This window comes from Lacerta agilis, chromosome 2 (assembly GCF_009819535.1).
Source record: "Lacerta agilis isolate rLacAgi1 chromosome 2, rLacAgi1.pri, whole genome shotgun sequence".
Taxonomy (NCBI): Eukaryota; Metazoa; Chordata; class Lepidosauria; order Squamata; family Lacertidae; genus Lacerta; species Lacerta agilis.
Genome location: NC_046313.1, coordinates 82,153,788 through 82,172,906, shown reverse-complemented (window position 1 = coordinate 82,172,906; position 19,119 = coordinate 82,153,788). Strand labels below are relative to the sequence as shown.

General features: G+C 46.6%; 1 protein-coding gene across 1 annotated transcript in view; it reads right to left on the bottom strand.

Moving 5' to 3' along the window:
• The window catches only part of PLXNA1 (plexin A1), a 283,818-nt gene extending 266,437 nt beyond the window's left edge, over window positions 1-17,381 (bottom strand). Inside the window, 1 exon segment of the mRNA XM_033141063.1 lies at window positions 17,114-17,381. The gene's annotated coding sequence lies outside the window, so the exon portion shown is untranslated.
• Window positions 17,382-19,119: the final 1,738 nt, after the last annotated feature.

Sequence of the window (19,119 nt, the reverse complement as noted above, 5' to 3'; positions counted from 1 at the left end):
CACAAGACAACCAGTTCGGTTCTTATTAAAAAGGTAAATGGGACCCCTGACCATTAGGTCTAGCCACAGAGGACTCTGGGGTTGCGGTGCTCATCTCATTTCAGAGAACAAAACTGCTGCTGCATTTCGCAGAAAGGCATACAGTATTTTGAGTTCCAGTAAAATAACTCTGTCTCAGTCTGAGATAAGCTTTTCCTCTTCTCTTCAGTTATTACCTGGCCTCTGCATAAAGCACTTCGCTCTGCCTGGTTCCTCTCCCTAGCTTTCCACCCTGTTCTGTTCTGTTCTGGCTGGAAGCCTGTTCCAGATTTGCCAACGTGCGAGACGCTTCTGCCTGCAGTGAAGGATGGGCCAAATTTCAAGAGAGCTTGGATCCACTTTTCACTTCAAAGTTCCAAGCCCCACAATGTAGCAAAACTTTTTAATTGCCTAAGGAGGAGCTAGCCTGGGAAAGCTGGAAGCAGTGAGATAACCGGAGTCTCGCTGAACCGCAGAAAAGGAGGGGGGGAGGGAGGGAGGGAAAAAATGTCTGAAAGTCTTCCAACAGAAACAAAACAAAGGGAAGGGAAACTATTTTTCAAGAGTGTGACACACAGGCCTCTTTTTCACTCAGGCACCAAAGGGCCAAAAGTAGCCAATAAAAGCAGACATGCACACAGGAGTCCCAGTGAAGCCCAGCAAATGCCATGTATACGGACTGGCTTCCATGGGAATGCAAAGGCCATGGGAGAAATGGACCCAACATATCTGTGTTCTTAAAGGAAGGCCACAAGCAGCCCTCCCAATATCTCATGAAACTCAAGGTGCTTTAAAACAGGGTGAACATTTATGGTTCACAAATCAGTTCCGATTAAAAGATACTGCTATCTCTATGATCAGAATGTAAGAAGATCAGGCCAAAGGTCCATTAAGTCCATCATCTTGTTTCTAGCTATGCCAAAAAAAAATTGTCCCAGGAAAGGAAGCTCACCATCAGGGCTCAGAAGTGACAGCCCTCTCCTGCTTTTCTTGCTCCCCTGCAACTAGTATTCACTGGCATGCTGCCTCTGGCCCTGGAGGTAGCGTGTAATCATCATACTAAATAAAACCATCTAAATTCAGTGCCACCCCCTGTACAACTTGCAGCAATGAATTTCATGAAATAAGACGCAACTCTCAAATTTTCCCCCAAGTCCCCACTTGAAACTAGATCCTCTGCACCAGGGATGGGCAACCATTAGCCCTTCAGGTATTGGTGGACTACAACTCCCATCATCCCTAATCATGGGCCATACTGGCTGAGGCTAATGGGGGTTGTAGTGCAACAGCATCCAGAGGGCAACAGGTTCCCCATACCTGCTTCACACACACACACACACACACACACACACACACACCCCTCTGCCTGCTTTTGTGCAACCTGCCATTAACTCCCTTAGAATTTCTACACAGCCCGTAACCTTCACTTCCTGGTCTCTTCCAGACACAAAATTAACCCTCTACCACTCTGGGGGGAACCAGAGAATTGGTGGGAAGAGTGATATCCTTCCCTTGCTAATGGACAATTTTAATTTCCATGCAGCAATCAAAAGTTTTTAAAAGGCGGTCTGATTGCTCCCTAGGCTTTTGGATTATATTATCCTTATCACAAGGGAGACCAAAGCAAGTGGCATCAATTCAACAACGGCCACTGCAATCTCTGGCAGTAAGAATTAGGGAAGCTGAATCCCACTCCTGGAAGGCAGAGCTAAAGAAGAGATGACCAATGCATCCTCTAAGCCCTAGAAACTACTTTTAATGTGACTTAAAATAAGCACAGAAGCTGAATCAAGCAAAGATCATTAAGGTGTAAATTCAGCCCATTTCACGTTGCATCACCACATAACGTATTTATTGAAATGTTCATAACTGCTACAGGCCATACGTAGTCACATAATATCAAGGCAGCCTAAATGACAGGACTTGGCTCCTTAAACACAAAACATGGGTTGCATTTAAAGTGGGGAAGCTTCTTAATGTAGCTCCAAGCATATTTGCAACATCTTGATTACGCGGCTTTTGGCAAATGCTGAAGACAAACCTCTTTATCCCAGCTTTTGACACTTGAGTTGCATGTTTTTAGGACCCACCTTATTTTTGTGTTGTAAGTTGTTTTTAACTGTTTTTAACGTTGTGTTTTAATTGCTGTGACCTGCCCCCGGATCCTTAGGGTGAAGGGTGTGTTAATAAAAACAACGCACACTGTTTTCCACAGCAAGCATATTATGTAAACAGCATATGTGTGTAAACGTGCATCTTTAAATACACCTGCACAATCATAGGAGGAGCCACTCGTACGTGTCATCCACACTTTACGTCAGCCACAGAAACCACCACAGCAATACTGCTGGTGGTCATGCAGCTAAACGTTTGCCCTACAAACCATTGATCTGTTCTTATTAACAAAAGCGGTCGTGACCCAATCGCTGGATTCCACTGGAGTGTGTGGCCCAGTCACAGCACACTGTGATCCCCTGAACAAGGAGGCACTGTGGATAGTGAGCTTATGGGACGTCTGCTTCATGAGACTCTGGCACCAATTTTCTGCAAGCCACAACACTTACTTGTTTCCTCAGTTTTCCCAACAGCCTCTTGACTGTCTTAAACTTCGTCGCGTTTTTTTCAAAGCCGCCTTTATCCAGTGACAAGTGGGAGCTGGTATGCAATTAAAAATATATGCACTGTACAATTACAAACCATGTATTTTTGAATGCTCACATATTTCCACAAACCGAAAGGAAGCCACACAAGTTATCACGTCCTTCAATCAATAAAGTGTGGGGAAAGCACCCTGGGGCCGGGATTGTCCCGCATTATATCAGCGTGGGCCAAAAGCAGACAGCTCTGTGGCTTGCACAAGGGAAGTTTAAAATACTAACATGCACACAAAATTTAACACATCCTATTTTGGAAAAAGTTCCACCAATCTCTGGTATGTTTCACTCCCCTCTTTTCTCCCCTCCATTTTGCTGGAAGCACTGGCCTGAAAAACAGGTTTTTTTGCTTTCTGAGAGAACGTCTTCCTTGTTCTCCCACCGGAGGTGGCAACCCCATTTTTGAAACATCAGGGATGGAAACAACAATGTCACCGAAGAACAGGTCAAGTCAACGGAGCTCCCAGCAGTGCTTTGAGGATCAGAGCCTGAAGCGCTCAAAGCAAAAAGTCTTGTTTATATGCCTGCACTTCTAGGAATGAAAATGACTAAGGTAGGGGGAAGACATGCAGAGGAGTGAAAAATGCACCATAGTAACTCAAGAGGATTTCACAGGGAGAGCTATTCCTAGACAAAGCGTCTCTCATCCTTTTCACTATGACATCTCGGCATTATACATTAATAATTTAATATATGTAAGCTGAAATCCTAGGCAACCTTACTCAGGAGTAAGCTCCAGTGGGGCAGCGGTGAGAACCACAGACACAAGATGTGGAGAGATGGAGGGAACGCTGGGTACTTGTTGATGGAGGCAGTGAGGTGGCTTTGTGAATACAGTCGTACCTTGGAAGTGGAACGGAATCCGTTCCAGTAGTCCGTTCGACTAACAAAACGTTCAGAAACCAACGGGCAGCTTCTGATTGGCTGCAGGAAGCTCCTGCAGCCAATCGGAAGCCGTGTAAGCCACGTCAGACGTTCGGCTTCCAAAGATAGTTCGCAAACCAGAACAGTCACTTCCGGGTTTGCAGCATACGGGAGACAAAATGTTCAAGAACTAAGCTATTTGAAAACCAAGGTATGACTGTACCTGATCATGTGTTTCTTGGGGAGGACACTAGGGGCTTGGGGGGAGGTGTGCATATGTGGGGGAGGGCCCAACCCACCACCGTCCAGCTGCCCACCCACCCACCCCACTTCCACGCAGTCCCCAACCCATTGATCATTACATTCGGTCCTAGGGGCAGTAGGTTTGCTCACCCCCTTGAGTAAAGCTTCATAGACACAGTGGGGGTTTTTTCTGGAGGGACGCAGGGGTACGCATACCCATTGTGAATCTAAGTTTGGCCTCATTGAAGGGCAGTATTTCAATATGAATAGGAAAATGAGAGTACCCCTAAACATTTTTTTATTTCAAAAAGCACTGCATAGACAGATTAATATTTCTCTCTCCTTCCTTCAGTTAATCAGTGGAGCTTTGCTTGATGGACAACAAAGATCTTGAGACTCGGGTCTCTTAAAGGACCTTCTGCAGAATACAAACATGCATCATCTTCCCCATCCTAATAGAAATATGACTGCAGGTAAAGTAGCTCAAGGATTGTTTCTTTCCTTGTTGTATCCTAAGCTGGCAGAGAGATCACAATGCACGATGTACCATTCTCTCCAATCACAAAAGCCAGGGATAATTGAAGCTGTCAATGTTTAACAGAAATAAACTTCAATGCTCCTTTAAATCTTGATCTTAAACACTACTGATGGAACTTGAACTTCTTTAAAAGCCGTTTTTATGTCTGTTACATTCCCTCTCCCCCAACTTATTCTACAAAAGTTTAGAGGTGGCATCCATTTATTCAGTTTTAAATGAGCTGACATTCACGGTCCTCCCAAAGGCACCTTCACCAAGATTCTGCAATATGCAGATGTTTCTACATGCAATTGACTTAAAACCAGAGTTAATCAAGTAACACACTTTAATCCCCTGACAATCCTAGAGCCATCCCTTTATTGTCAAGGGGACTGCTCCCTTGGAAATGTACCGGTAAGTATGTGTTGTGGGACCAGCCAGATTTGACAGATGCAGTCACATTTCTTTGTTCATGTGTCTACCCACAAGGTAATGTAATGCAGCAAGGTCGCATAATAAGATAAAACTTTTCACTCCCCTCTCATCTCATTGCACTGCCTTGCTGCAGGTATTTCCCAGTCCAGCCCCAGTATTGGAAGTAAGCGGAGTTAAGGAGAAAAGTGCCTGCGGAAAAAACAGAGGGTGGTTCCTTGTATGTAATGCCAAACCCGTGGTTTGAAGTTGGCTTGCTTTAAATGTTTTAAATTTAAATTGCTTTAAATTTGTTTTAAATCAGCATTTCTGGTTCACATGTAACACTAAGCCAACATTCTTAGAAAATGAAAGTGACCTCAGCAGAAGTCCTCCTATCGCTTTGGGAAGGATTCAACTTCCTGCTAAGGCGATCACTCCCTCAAGGCAATCATTTTGGTTTGCCAGATGGAATTAACCCCCCTCTCCCCCACCACATGCTGTTCCAAGTGTTTGCCTAACAAACCCCCAGAGCCAATTTCATGGGGTACTGCGGGGGGAGCCCCATTGCACAAGCATAAGTCTTTATACAGGGCTTCTACTGACAGGACTCATTAGTTGAATCCCGCCCTTTCCTCGGGCTTGCTGAGGTTCACCCACATAGTGCTAAACCATAGTTTAGCGGTATGTGCAAACCAGTGTCCATGTGCACATGTGCAGTTGGGATTTAGCTTCACAAACCTATTTTCCTGTTTAAAAAAGGAATGTGTGAATGCTTTAGAACACGATCCTGTTGACCGTTACTTGGGAGTAAGCCCATTTGAACTCAGTGGGACTTACTTCTGGATTGGGCACTCAGCACCTTGCAGGATCAGTTTCCAAAGAGCCCAGTAAGGCACAGTGGGCCTAGGCAATAGTGAAGTCAGCTCAGATTCTATGTTTAGTTCACTGTCTCTGAATCGTATGAAAACAAGCCTCTCCCATTGTGGAGGACAGCTCTGCTTTAGTGAACTCCTAAGAAAACATGAATCACTCAACACTTATCAGTTCAAAACACCCGTGCAATTAACAAGGCTTCTTTTTTTCCTATGGTATAATTATATACATTTTAATGCAATTACCACCCCTGTATTTTGTACATTAAACAGTAGGCAACCAAAGGAAGAGAGAGGCACTTTATTTTTCTTGGCTGAGCATTCCTGAAAAATAATAATATATTGCGAAACTGACTTGCCTGGTGATGCTGTCTCTACAAGATTTTTTTAAATAATAAAAAAATACGAGGTGAGGAGGAGAACAAGACAGAACGATGCTAAAAAAAGAATTAAATTGCAAAAAAGGCCCACATTTCTCTGCTGCTATAGGAAAAGTTATGGCTTGTGCAGGATGCCACATACACCAGCAACTGGGCCCTAGCAACCTCAGCACCTGCGTCAAATCCACCTCCCTCCACCCCTCCCCCCAACAGCCATTGAAAAGTAAAAGCAAATAAATAAAACAAATGACCGTCAGTCAGTTCCCCCAGTCCCTGAAGCCGAGGTCATTAGGCAGATTAAAGTTCCCAAGCTTTGGCCAGAGGCACAGTTAGCAAAGTGCAGTTAAAGTGCCCAAATTGGATTACTACTTCTCCTCGGTCTCAGTGCCAACTTGGCCAGCAGATTGGATGTGTGAGATAGGAAAAGGCGAAGGGGGGGGGGAGCGGGGAGGGAGGGAGAGCCCACAGGCTGCTCTGCAAGCTGTCAGCCTTAGCAAAGTGGGCTCCTGCAAGAGCTGAAGAGAAGAGCTGGAGCTGCAGAGTCAAGACTGTGTCAAAGATGCAGGAGGTTCTAATCATGCAGCAAGAAGGAAGTGCACTCTGCGCACCCTCAGAGACACGTCTATTATTATTTTGCCTGTGACACGACCAAGCCCTGGCGCTGAAATACATTCCAGGGCCTGACACAGCCACCAAGTGGGAGGCAATGCTTTCGGCAGAAATAAGGAGTCGTATCCCTGGAAAGAAATGATAGCATTTCCAGAGGACCTCTGAGGGAGGATGGGTAACAGCCCACTTCAGCAGAGGTTTATGGAGAACCAAGTGAAAGCCAATCTGATTTTACCCGGCAGGCCACCTTTTAGAACGTCCATCTTTCATACGCAGTAATAGTCAGCGTCCTTGATCCGGGATCAGAGCAACAAGTTTTTACTCCCAGTGATACAGGCAGGCAAAGGTACTAACAATGCCACCCAAGAGGCTGTGAAGACCAGAGAATGGGTTTTCCAGTGCGGCTATTTAAGAAGCATTTATGTGCGTACCTATCTTCATGGTCACCTGAAACAGCAGGTGTCAGAGAGCAAATTGCTGCTCTGTAGCAAGGAGTTTTGAATCTCCTGCAAGAATTTGGGGGGTTTGGGGGTGTTCTTTTCTGTAGCAAGCAGGAGTTACTGGAGGATCGGAGAACAGAAAGCAGCAACTTCCAAGGAGACTAAAGAAAGGCCCCACAAGTGTAAACTGTGTCTCCTGCCTTGGAAGTTGCTGCTTTCTGTTCTCCGATCCTCCAGTAACTCCTGCTTGCTACAGAAAAGAACAGCAATTGGCTCTTTTGCCCTCTCTCTCCTGGCACCTCTAGCAAGATAGATAGATAGATAGATAGAGGAGGGCAGAGCAGTCCACTCTTCTGTAGGTGGTTTCTACCTTGCCACATTGAGGCAGGGTAAAGTATTACAGTAAACCCTTTGGCAGAAGAAAAGCAAAATACACAAGATTGCAGATTCTGCAGAGTATTCCTTTTCCCCAAAAATCTTTTAATGTATCAGAACAGTAGGAAGAGGTCCTCAAACGGATATAACAAGTAATTTAGACTACAGTTCCAGCAGATGGCTCCGAGGGCCATGTGGGCAACTCACTCCCATCAGGAGCAGCACCTCAACGCCTTCCACATGCGCTGCGTCAGGAAGATTTTGGGCATCACATAGCAGGACAGAGTCTCAAACAAAGACCACAACTACATTCCCAGCATGTTCGCACTTCTGTCTACACTGGCTTGGTCATGTCCACAGAATGGAAGATGGCAGGATCCCCAAGGATCTCCAGGGAGCTGGCTTCAGGCACCAGGCCAACTGGCAGACCAACTCTGCGATACAAGGCTGTCTGCAAACATGGCGTGAAGGCTAGCAGCATTCACCCCCATCATGTGGGAATCCTTTGCAGACAATCGCAGCGCCTGTTGACTATCAGTCAGGTTGTGTATCCACAGTAGTGTCCAGAGGAGGAATGACCACTGAGAGGAACACAGGGAGAAGGAACGCCATGATGCATCTACCTTCACCTGCCCCAGCTGCAACAAAACATCTCTCTCCTGTGTCAGTCTCTACAGCCACAGCAGGTGTGGTAACTCTCCAACGTTTTGCCTACACCTCCAAAGGTTCTCTTCAATTGTCTCCCGAGACAACCTGATGCCAACAAAACACATGGGCCTGCACACACTCCTCAATTCCTCAACAGTAAATGAGGACGGCAAACACTCCCAGCCTATCCATTCCACTTAATGCTCCTCTCGCAGAGTTTACAAAGAGAAAATACTTTAAACAAAGGACTCAGATAATCTTGGCAGCTGTAAAATGTCATCACTTACAAAACTAATCTTATGGAGTTTAATTACATAATATTATGAGATCATCTAGCATCTTCACTCACCAGAAGTGGAAGGGAGGAAAACCCTTTACATTTAATTTAGGCTGAGGTTTGACATCTAAAGTCCAGTGACTGTTCAGGCAACCAGAAGGGAATTTCAGCATTTTGTTCCACAGAGAACAAAGAGGAGAGGTTGGGGCAGGTGCTTTCTGTGCGCCCCTGCTAAATGAGCAAAACCTCCGAAGTATATGCTACATGTTTCAAACAAAACTCTTGCTGGTCAGTTAATGTTTCTCCGGTATCTAAAAGGCATTTGCCTAGGGCTTAAAGGGTCTGGGAACAGGGGATGACATAAAAGCAACAGCAGCAAAGGTCAAGCTGGAACAGAAACACATCATCCAAAAGTAATGGCTGCTCCAGGAGGAAATGCACAGACATGACTGAGCTTTTTATTTGAGGAGCAGTGTGGTTTCTTTAGCTCTTTTCTAAACACACGGATTGACCGCCCCTACAAGTGCTGAGCGGCTGCTCTTCACAGGGTGAAACTGGACCCACACCTCTTAGCAGGTCAAAAGACATCCTTTATGAAAAGGCATTACCCACGCTTGAGATGAACTGAATTTGCTAAGTACACCTTCCTTTTATCCACCACTTCAGCAGCCTACCACAAAAGGCTTTTGATCAAATAACACACCCAAATATATCTGGACTAACAAGTTGTGTGCGTTTACACACACAAAAGCGAGTCGTATGCACTCACAGTCTGCCAGCTGCCAGAAGAATCGCCTTGGGTATCAGAGATTGGCAACAATGAGAAATCCATGTGCAACACCATTAAATCCAAAAGCAAATAGCACCCTAACATATGCCTTTCTCACTGCTTCTATTTCCCGTGACAGAAGGTCACTTAACACAACGCTAGTTGCGTGCTACCACTATTTAGCAACAGTGAGGATCTGGGACATATCCTAGGGTGCATATTCCAAACATGTGGGGCAGTGGCTATACCTCAGTGCCATCCATTAGAACTGAACCCACAAGAACACCCCCCTACAGATACACACTGCAGGGGAGTATTGGTACTTGTGGGGCAAACCTGTATTTCAGTGAAACCTCACCACCATTACGGGTCATCTCACTGAGGAATCGCAAGAGTTGGAGGGATTTTTGTAGGCAATCTAGTCCAACCATTTGCTCAATGCAAGAAATTCAGGGCCAGGGCATCCGCAAGAGATGGCTGCCCAGCTTCTACTTGGAAGACCTCCAGTGAGGCAGAGCCCATCATCAGGTAACTGGTTCCATTGTTGGAACTATTCTTAGACTCAACTACCGGTAATTTCTCCTAATGTTCAAGTGAAACCTGCCTTTGTAGAACTTAAGATCCCATTCTGCCCACTAGGGAAGCAGAGGACAAGTCTGGGCGCATCCTCTAAGTTGCAGCCCTTCAGGTATTTGAATGGTGCTGTTGTTTCCCCCTCAGCCTTCTCAAGGCTCAATGTAGGCAGTTCCATCAACTTCTGCTCATTGGATTTGTTTTCCATAACCCTGGCTATAGCTCCTGCTGTGTAGACCCATCTTTGTTTCCCTCCTCTAGCTCTGATCCAAGTTATCTATATCCTCCTTGAAGGATGGCACCCAGAACAGGGCAGAGTGCTGCAAATGTTGTCTGACTAGTGCAGAATAAAGTGAAACTAATATTTATTTGACTTGGCCTTTTATGAAGACATGTCCCACTGCTGACCCAAATTCAGCTTGTAATCAAGCTAGAATCCCAAGGTCCTTTTCACATGTACTATTGCCAAGCCAGGTATCCCCTGCCCTATACTTGTGCATTTTATTTTGCCCTTGCATTCATCTCTATTGAATTTCAGTTCATTAATTTCAGCCCAGTTTTCCATTTTAACAATATAACTTTGAATTTTATTCATTTCCCCTGCAGTGTTAGGTACTTTAAGGTGCTTTTAAGAACAAATAACAATCCAACTCTGCCTCCCTCCCACCAAATCCATTTAGCTTTAACATTAAAATTTTGTATTGTGCCTTTCCCCCACTTAAACCTCACAACCAACCTGTGAGGTAGGCTGAAAGTGACTTACCCAAAGCTGGCTATTAAGCTTCACATAACAGACTGGAGATTTCCCACAACCAAGAACCACTAACCACTGCCCCCCATCGCACAGAATATGGCGTACCACAATGAGACTATAGGCAAGCAAAGTTCACCACTGCACTAGATGTTTACTGTAGGGTGATGGATGTAGCATAAACAGTTCCATGAAGTCACACATGTTGTGGCACATACTGGAGCTGAAAGTGGCAAACCTAGGGTTATCAGAGAAACCTATGTCTTAGAAAATCTTAGAGAATCTCCATGTTTGGCAGCAACCATCTTTGCTGAGGCTATATTGTTTTCCTAGAGCAAACATGGGAAGCACGAACAGACACATGTTCTTAACACCCATACAAATGAATGCACAAGGTTGTGCCTTAAAGTGACCTTCTGATACATGTGCAAATGGATGGGCAGTTGTCATTCATATTTCACTGCTTCAGAAAACACCAGTGTACCTGCAGCAAATACAATCATGATGTATAAAAGGGTGGAATCACTCCCCAGTGTGATATAGCAGCCTTTCCCAACCTGGTGCCCTCTGGGTGTTTTCAATTCCCATCAATCCCAGGCATCTTGTTTGCCATTGGAAAACAACAGTAAGCTAGTGAAGATGCTGAACTCTGGGTGTTGTGTGCTTCCAGAAGACCACTCATCAGGTCAGTTGCAACGCATTACATCTACCGTATTTCATAATCAGAGGAAGCCCAACAAAAAGCAAATCACAGGATGTGTTCCACAGTGGTGGCTCAACACTTCTCAGTCCAGTTTTTACTTGCCACTGATTTCTGTATCACTTTGGCTAAGTCCCCCTAGTATTTTACTATGACATGACAGCAGGGTTGAAGACTGGAGAAAATGTGAATGTGCTTGAATGTAAAGGAGCATTAACAGATGTACACAGATGTCTACAGTTGTGGGTGTTTGTCCTCACAACACCCCAGTAAGGTAAAGCAACACTCTCGCATCTCAGTCCACAACTTATAAAACAGAGATAATAGCATGGTGCTATCTTTCAGGGGTACTGTGAGGATAACTGTGTATGTACTGCAGGGCAGTTAAATTTCTATGGATGTCGGCTTGGTATAAGCATCTCGGATAGGTAATTAGTGCCTCTGGGCCTCTGTGTGCATTTGTTTTATTACAAAGGAGACTGTTAGGGATAGTGATGTGGTTCAAAATAAATTTGAGTCAGATGCAACGCCAAAAACTGCATCCTGCAAGCAGCACTCACACTGACTCCAGAGGGCATTTGCCTACTTCAGAAACAAACAGTGGGGTTCCTCAATTGACACCCTCCATTCAGGCAGGAGACAAGCCCACTCACCAGCACAAGTGGCAGAGGGCATAAACTAACGGTAATGCCAGCATTCATCATCAGTTCAGGAGTCATTCATAGCCTCCAATTCCCCAAAATGCACACCATTCTCATAAGCCCTCTAGCGCTGCCTTCCATTCTGCCCCCAACTCTCCTGGGGGTGGGGTGAGAGAGTGAGCTGCAGTAATTTTTTTTAAAAAATTGGTAACCATGCAGGAGACACACACAAACAAACACAAAACACAAACACCAGGCTGGGCAGCATTAAAGGGGTGTGGGTGTGGGTGGGTGTGAGTGTGGGTGTGTGTGTGAGAGAGAGAGAGAGAGAGAGAGAGAGAGAGAGAAATTAAATTTCCTAATAATTAAGGCTGTACTCCTTCACTTAACTTGTTAGAAACAAACTCACCTGAAATCAGTGGCATTTGTTTGCATGTTTAGGATCAAGGTAAAAATCACAATTCCCATACCGTAAAGTGAAATCTAAAAACTGGGTGAGTGACTGTATGAAAACAACTGGCTTAGCAAGGTAAATAGATCTGATGATGTGATTATCATGTGGGGGATGACTGTTTGTTGGGAGAACACTGGTTTTTTTAAAAAATAAAATGGTGTGGGGAGATCCAGAAAAATAAAGTTTACATTCAATATACTATTTTAGAAACATTCTATTAAAGATAAATTAATAACGTTTTACATGAACATATGAAGCTGCCTTATACTAAATCAAACCCTTGGTCCATCTATGATGCTGAAGCAGGTGCACATCTGGTCAGGGAGACAACCTTTATGAACCCAACATATGCCACCTTGAGTACCATGATGGAAGTAAGGTGGGCTATAAATGTAGAAAATAAATACTTCTAGTTCTAGCTCTCCAGTGTCTCAGGAAAAGGGGCTTCCAAGCACTGCTACTTAAGATCCTTTTACTTAGAAATGCCAGGGACAGAGGGTGGGATTTTTTTACATATAATGCAAGTGCTCTATGAGGGGAGGGAGTGGTGGCCCCTCCCCTAAATATCTGAAAACGATGGCACTTGCTAATGGAACAAGCAGTCCAGATCCCAATGGAGAATGTTGTCAACAATTGGACATATCTGAACGTAAGAACATAGTTTAATATACATTCTAATTTGGCAGGAGGGGTGTTTTAGTGTCCCTGAAAAGCTTGCTATGGTATCATACAAATGGGACAGAACACCCAGTAATCCCACTGTGAAAAGCAAGAATCGCCCTCTGGCTATTGTTTTTGCAAAATATACCAGAGAGGAATACATGCATGTTAGGCACAATGGGATCTAAATCGTAACAGGCAGATCAGGTTAAAGGGAGGAATCACCGGGATCCAAAACAAAAATACAGATCCAGATTGCAACACAGCAAATTACCATCTAGCATTCCCCACAGCCTCTTGCTCTGTTACACGATCACATATTTTGGATCTAAACTTCCTTCCCACCCACACAGACTCGATATTGTCTCAGCACCACCAGCACTGTAATTTACTAATATAAAACAAGTTGAACTATGCAAACAGTCTGAAGCAGAAGATATTTTTTTAAAAAGCCTCTTCTCTTTATAACCCACTTAAGAAATTATCTCTGCCTCTAGCTGCAAGTTGTAGGGGGATGGCCTGCTAATTTGCTTTGATTTCCTCACTCTGCACAATTTGGTCACAACCAGTATCTTAAGAGAGAGATATCGAGTCACTCATTTTACCCACTGAGTACATACAAAAGACTTTGAGATTGTTCAGGAAGCAATTAGATGCTATACAGAGGGAAATGTTTTCAAATGAATAACCTTTGATGCAGTCAATAGCCCTGTGCTCATCCTTTGCAGATCCCTCTTCCCCATCATTGCAACAACAAAAAAATGGATGAATAATTTTTATTCCACTGAAAGGGCAATAACCAACTGCATTCTAAGAAGTCTGTTTGCTTACAGATTTTATCTTAAGGGAGAGGCAAAACTACTTCCTAAAGGCAGCTTTCGATCTGAACTTTTCTTCCTGCTGTGTTTCTAAAAGGATTATTGTAAATGTTAATTTGTACGATATTGAGGATACTTCCTTCAAAACACGTGGGCATGAGGGTGTGGGGAAAGGGTTTTTAACTAGAAAGGCTAAATCCCACACCTCTTCCTAATTTACCAGATCCCTAACTAGGTTCATTCTGTAACTAGTGATCTCATGTAAATTCTGCCTATACCCTCCTTGCTTCACAATCCCCCAGTCAGAACCGCTCTGACTGGGGGATTGTGAAGCAAGGAGGGTCAATCTAGACGCTTAATCAATATGCATAAACACACGGCTAAGGTGATGAGAGAGAATTTCACTGGATGGAAAGGAAGAATGCACACACATAAAAAAATCAAAGGGAAAAAAGGATCAAATATTCATTTATTGACTGGACCCAGACCACATCTGAATGTCTGCAAAGCCCTGCACTCAAATATGCTGGAGCCTTGCAAGTGTGCTTTGGAAACATAGATTTTATACCTGTATCACACACACACACACACATACAGGACCCAATAACTAGCAGAGTGGTTCTAGGAAAGCAATTCTGAAAAGCAAATATGCAAGCAAGAGCTACACTCTGCATAAATGGACTTATTTTTATTTGAACAAATTTATTCTTTACCTAGACATTTACCCTGCCTTCGCGAAAGGGTTCAGGGTGGTTTACAACCTCCAGTTTTTGTTTAATGTAAAGGCTTATACATATGCATTATGGATAACACCTACACACAACACACAACAGCCTCTCTTATTCGCTCCACAGAGCTATATTTATCATCTGGGTGCAAGGAGGGTTGCTGTTGGGTGGCAGAGCATCGGAGCCTTTCCTAAACTACACCATAATCAGCAAGAATAATTCATGAATGAATAACCCATAATATGGTGCTACGTGCTTTTCCAAGCGCTGTGCAAAGGCTCCTTGTATCCTTACAGCACTCCTGGTCCACAGAATCTCTCATTACCAGATGGGGGCAGAAAAAGGTGGGGGGGCCTATTATGCTTAACGAAATAGGCTATACAACAAGACCCATCAGCAGCCGCCACCCTTAATACCAATGAGGGCAGTGGGGGGTTGGAGTCACTGGACTGCTGGCTGGCTAGATTAGCTCCTGCTTGCCCATTAGGGAAGTTGACAAGCAAGGAGAAAGCGGTTTCCCTTTGGAAGGAGGAACTCTAGCAAGCTGGATGGAGGAAAGCCTCCCAGCAAGGAGAACCAAGGTGTGGGCACCTACACCCTGCCTCACAGCAGCGAGGCAGCCCCGCGGGGACTCTTCCGGCTGGGCTGGGGCATCTCTCGCTAAGTTCGCGGGGCTTCTTCCCAAGCCAAAGGGACGACTCGCTCCCCAGGCAAAGTTCTTCAACTCCGGGTGCCAGGAGGGACAGATTTAGGGGGAAGAGGGTCGGGCAGGCTTGGGTCACGGAAGGGGCATGACGCCAAAACTAGGCATGGGGAGAAAATGGTGTTTCCCCCCCTTTAGACTTGCTGTGGGTTGCAAGATTGTGCCCTGAGGGGGTCCGATCTCAGCGGGCCTCCTTCCTACGTCCACAGTCCCCGACCTCCCAATAAAAGGAAAATAGTAATAATAAAAATATTTGCGATCAAACTTTTCCCCTTTTGCAAATCAGGAGAGCGATGAGAGCGAGAGAGGGAGCAAGGGGGAATGGTTGGTGGAAATGACACGACCATCTCCGCCGGGTCCATTGCGCCGACGAGGATGACTGGAGAGTTGAGTCACTTTTCGCACTGCGAAGCTGCTGCCCTCCCCTCGTCAGCCTCCGAAGCCAAAAAAAAGACAGTGTCTATCCAAAGCCAGCTTCTCTCTCTCTCCACACACACACTCTCGGCACACCCCCCAAGGTAAAAAGGAAGGAAAAGATGCAATACAGCAGGCTTGCAGAGACGCTCGCCAGGCGCCGGCCTCCCTCCCTCCCTCCGAGCAAGGCGGAGGCAGGCAGGAGCTCCTGGAGAATAACCCACAAGCGCAAGGTAAATGCGGAAAGAGCTGGCAAGCGGCAGTCCGAGCGCCACGCTGCACCCGCGCAGCCACACACGCAGTCTGCCGTCCTCGCTCAGCTCTGCTGCAGTTTTCTCCCCCCGCCGCCGCCTCCAGGCGAGCTCCGTCCTTGCCTACTTTTCCCCCTTCGCCAGGCATGGTGTGCAGAGGGGTGTGTTTGGGGAAGGAGAAAGGCAAAGAGACGAGACCTCCGCATGCACGGATCCAGCGCGGCGGCACATTTTTAGTGCCTCCAAAGCTCTCCAAGGAAGCGCTGCTGCTCCTCCTCGTGCTCGGCCGCCGCCGCCGCCCTCCACCCCCGCTCCGCTTTCCCTCCCCGCCGCGCATCTCTTGCGTCGCTGTTACAACCACATGCGGATCCATTCCAGTCCTTTCCATTTCGTTTCCACCACCCGCCACTACGGCCGCCGCTAACCACGCGCGCACACACGCCCTTCTCTCGCCCGTTGCAAAGGCTGCCGCCGAGGTGCCGCGTTCGCTACGCACACTTTTTAATTGCCAGCGCTCCTCCGCGTCTCATTGTCAACTCTTCCCGCTCCGAGCCTGCCTCGTTGGCCACATTTCTCTTCTTCCTTTTCACCGAAGGACTCGTGCAGTCTCTCTCGCTCTTCCCGATGCCGAAATCCCCTTGGGAAAAAGCCTTCCGACCACACCATTCCGGGCTAGCGTTTTTGGCCAAGCGATGAGCCGGTCCCTTTCTCACCCCACCCCCATGCCACATTGGTGTGCGTGTATGTGTGTGCACGCGCTTGCTTGTGTGTGTGTGTGTGTGCTAGTCTCACGCGCTTTCCTTACTTTACGATCTCCCCGGCACACACAGCTCACATACCAAAGACACCACCACCCCCAAATAATAGCAGCGCCGTGGCGTCGGCGTAGCCGATCCCACCCAGCAAAAGAATCCAGCAAACTCCTCTCTCCTCCCGCATGCAAAAGAAATGAATAAATCAACTAAATGGAAAGCGGGTCTCTCGCCGCGTCCGGAACCGCAAATCTTTGCCCCCCACCATCTCGCCCCCAGTATAACAGAAAAGGCTTCCTCCGAGCTAAGAAAGGCTGAACATCTCCGCGTGTGTGTGTGTGTGTGTTTTGTGAGTGTGTCTCTCTTGAATGAGGCTCAACTATCTCGGAGCCAAGCCAGGGAAGCGGAGAAAGGCGTTTCGCTACGCTCTCTCAACCCTCTCCATGCAAACCACCTCTTTCGCGTCTTCCTCTCTGCAACGATCGCTTGCTTTTTTCAAACAAAACAAACATACAAAAAAAAAAAAGCCCACCCTAGAAACGTATCCACGGAAAGCCTCAAAGAGGAAAGTTAGACGGGGTGACTTACAGCTTGAATCGGAGCTTGCTTCGGAGGCGCCTGCCATGATTACATTCCACACTGAACAACCCCCGCGCCGCAAGTCCGGGCTCCGCGCTCCACTTGCGTTTCTGCCGCCGCCGCCGCCGCCGCCGCTGCTGCCCAGCATGAATGGAAAGGAATGCAGCGCAGGGTTCCAATGGAACTCCAGCCTCGATCTGACTTCCCAGGGAGGCAGACTGAGAGACACATTCAAAAGGGGCTGCAGTCGCTGCTCGGCTCGCCCGGATTCGGCCTCTAGAGGGCGCCCACACCTGTGCAGACCGGCGCGCTAAAGGAGAGGAGGAGGAGAGAAGAGAATGAAGAGCAGGCGAGGGGAGGCCCGCAAGCCGAAGGAGGCTGGAGCGCTCTTAAAGGGGCAATGCCGCCCGAGGAGCCTTAAAAGCGGCGATGCTCGCAATGGCTTGTCAGAAGAAGCGAGGGTGCCGCAGGAGGCGGGGCGGGGAGAAATCGTCTCAGGAGCAAGAATGGGTCTGCGTTCAGTAGCAGCAACACTCTGGACGTGGAAAAACGTGTCTTGCTTTGCTTTACAAGGGAATGGTTGTCTGGTTTTGCAAAGGGATGCAAAAGCTGCTTTGGCTAGGATGTAGAGCTGAATTAAAACGCTCGCAGCAAATGCGTCGCAGGCTGAACCGCGATCGTGTCATCGCCGGTGAAAATCCCCTTGCTACGGAGAACTGTGAGGCATGGGGCACAATCCCCGAATGTTTCTTCATAAGTAAATCACGCTGAGTTCAATGGGGAATAGGAAGCTACCTTTTACTGCTCCGCCCACCTCAGTCCTGTCTGCACTAACCGGCAGAGGCTCTCCAGGGTTTGAGCAGAGGGGACATTCCTAGCCCTAGCTAGAGACGCCAGGAATTGAAGCTGGGACCTTGTTCTATGCCTCAGAATGGTGCGGGGGGGAGAGCAGGGTCAAGCCCAAATAACCTAAATCAGCAGGGCTGGCTGGAGATGATGGGAATTATGGTCCACAAATATGGGGAGGGCACAAGTTTGGGCAAGGCTGGTTGAAACTTTTGGCAACAGTGCAACCAGTACATGAAAAACAGTGGTGAGCTGAGGTCCTTTTAGACCAGGCATAGGCAAACTCGGCCCTCCAGATGTTTTGAGGCTACAGTTCCCACCATCCCTGATGACTGGTCCTGTTAGCTAGGGATGATGGGAGTTGTCCCAAAACATCTGGAGGGCCGAGTTTGCCTATGCCTGTTTTAGACTCTAGACTTAATAGTCATATGGGAGGTGATGTAGAAAAAAAAATGCATCCAGGGCTGCTGCATTTGTGGGAGGGGGCTGCTCATTCTGCCCCAAAGCAGAGCTGTAGTGGGGGGGGAGCCAGTTTTTTTGCCCCTGGTGAAGCCTCCAGAGGGGTGCACACAAACACATGGTTTTTTTGTTTTTTGGGTTTGTTTGTTTTTTGTCAAACTGGGTCTTTGAACCAGATGAAATAAAGCCTAGTTTCGCTCCTGCCCAAAGTCCTGCTCTGACAGCAGCACCCCTGATCAAAATTTCCCCAACACAACACAGAGAACCTTACATATATTTTTTTACATCATTAGATCCTTTTCCTCTGAACAGAGCAACACTGCAACATCGGATTCACCTGAAGGTTCCCAGTTTTATATATCACTTGCTTACAGTGCAGACCATCTCCCATTGATTTTTTATTGAGCTGGGCTAGGCTGAGTTCCAAAGTACATTTCCGGGGAAGCAAGTTCTGTCGAAATGGGATTTTCTTCCCATTTAGAAACAGAGAGTAAAGAAGGAAAGGCCCAGGAGGAGCAATTAATCTTTCAAGTTTTGAAATTTCAAAAGGACTACAGGTGGTTCTTGAACAGTCACATTTGTTAACCAGTGTAGGCATCCCATTCCCCCCCCCCTCCGTGCATGCTTTTCAGCACCAACAACAGGAAATAAGAGTTACAGGTAGGTAGCCGTGTTGGAAATAAGAGGATTTTTTTCACCGGATCTGTAGC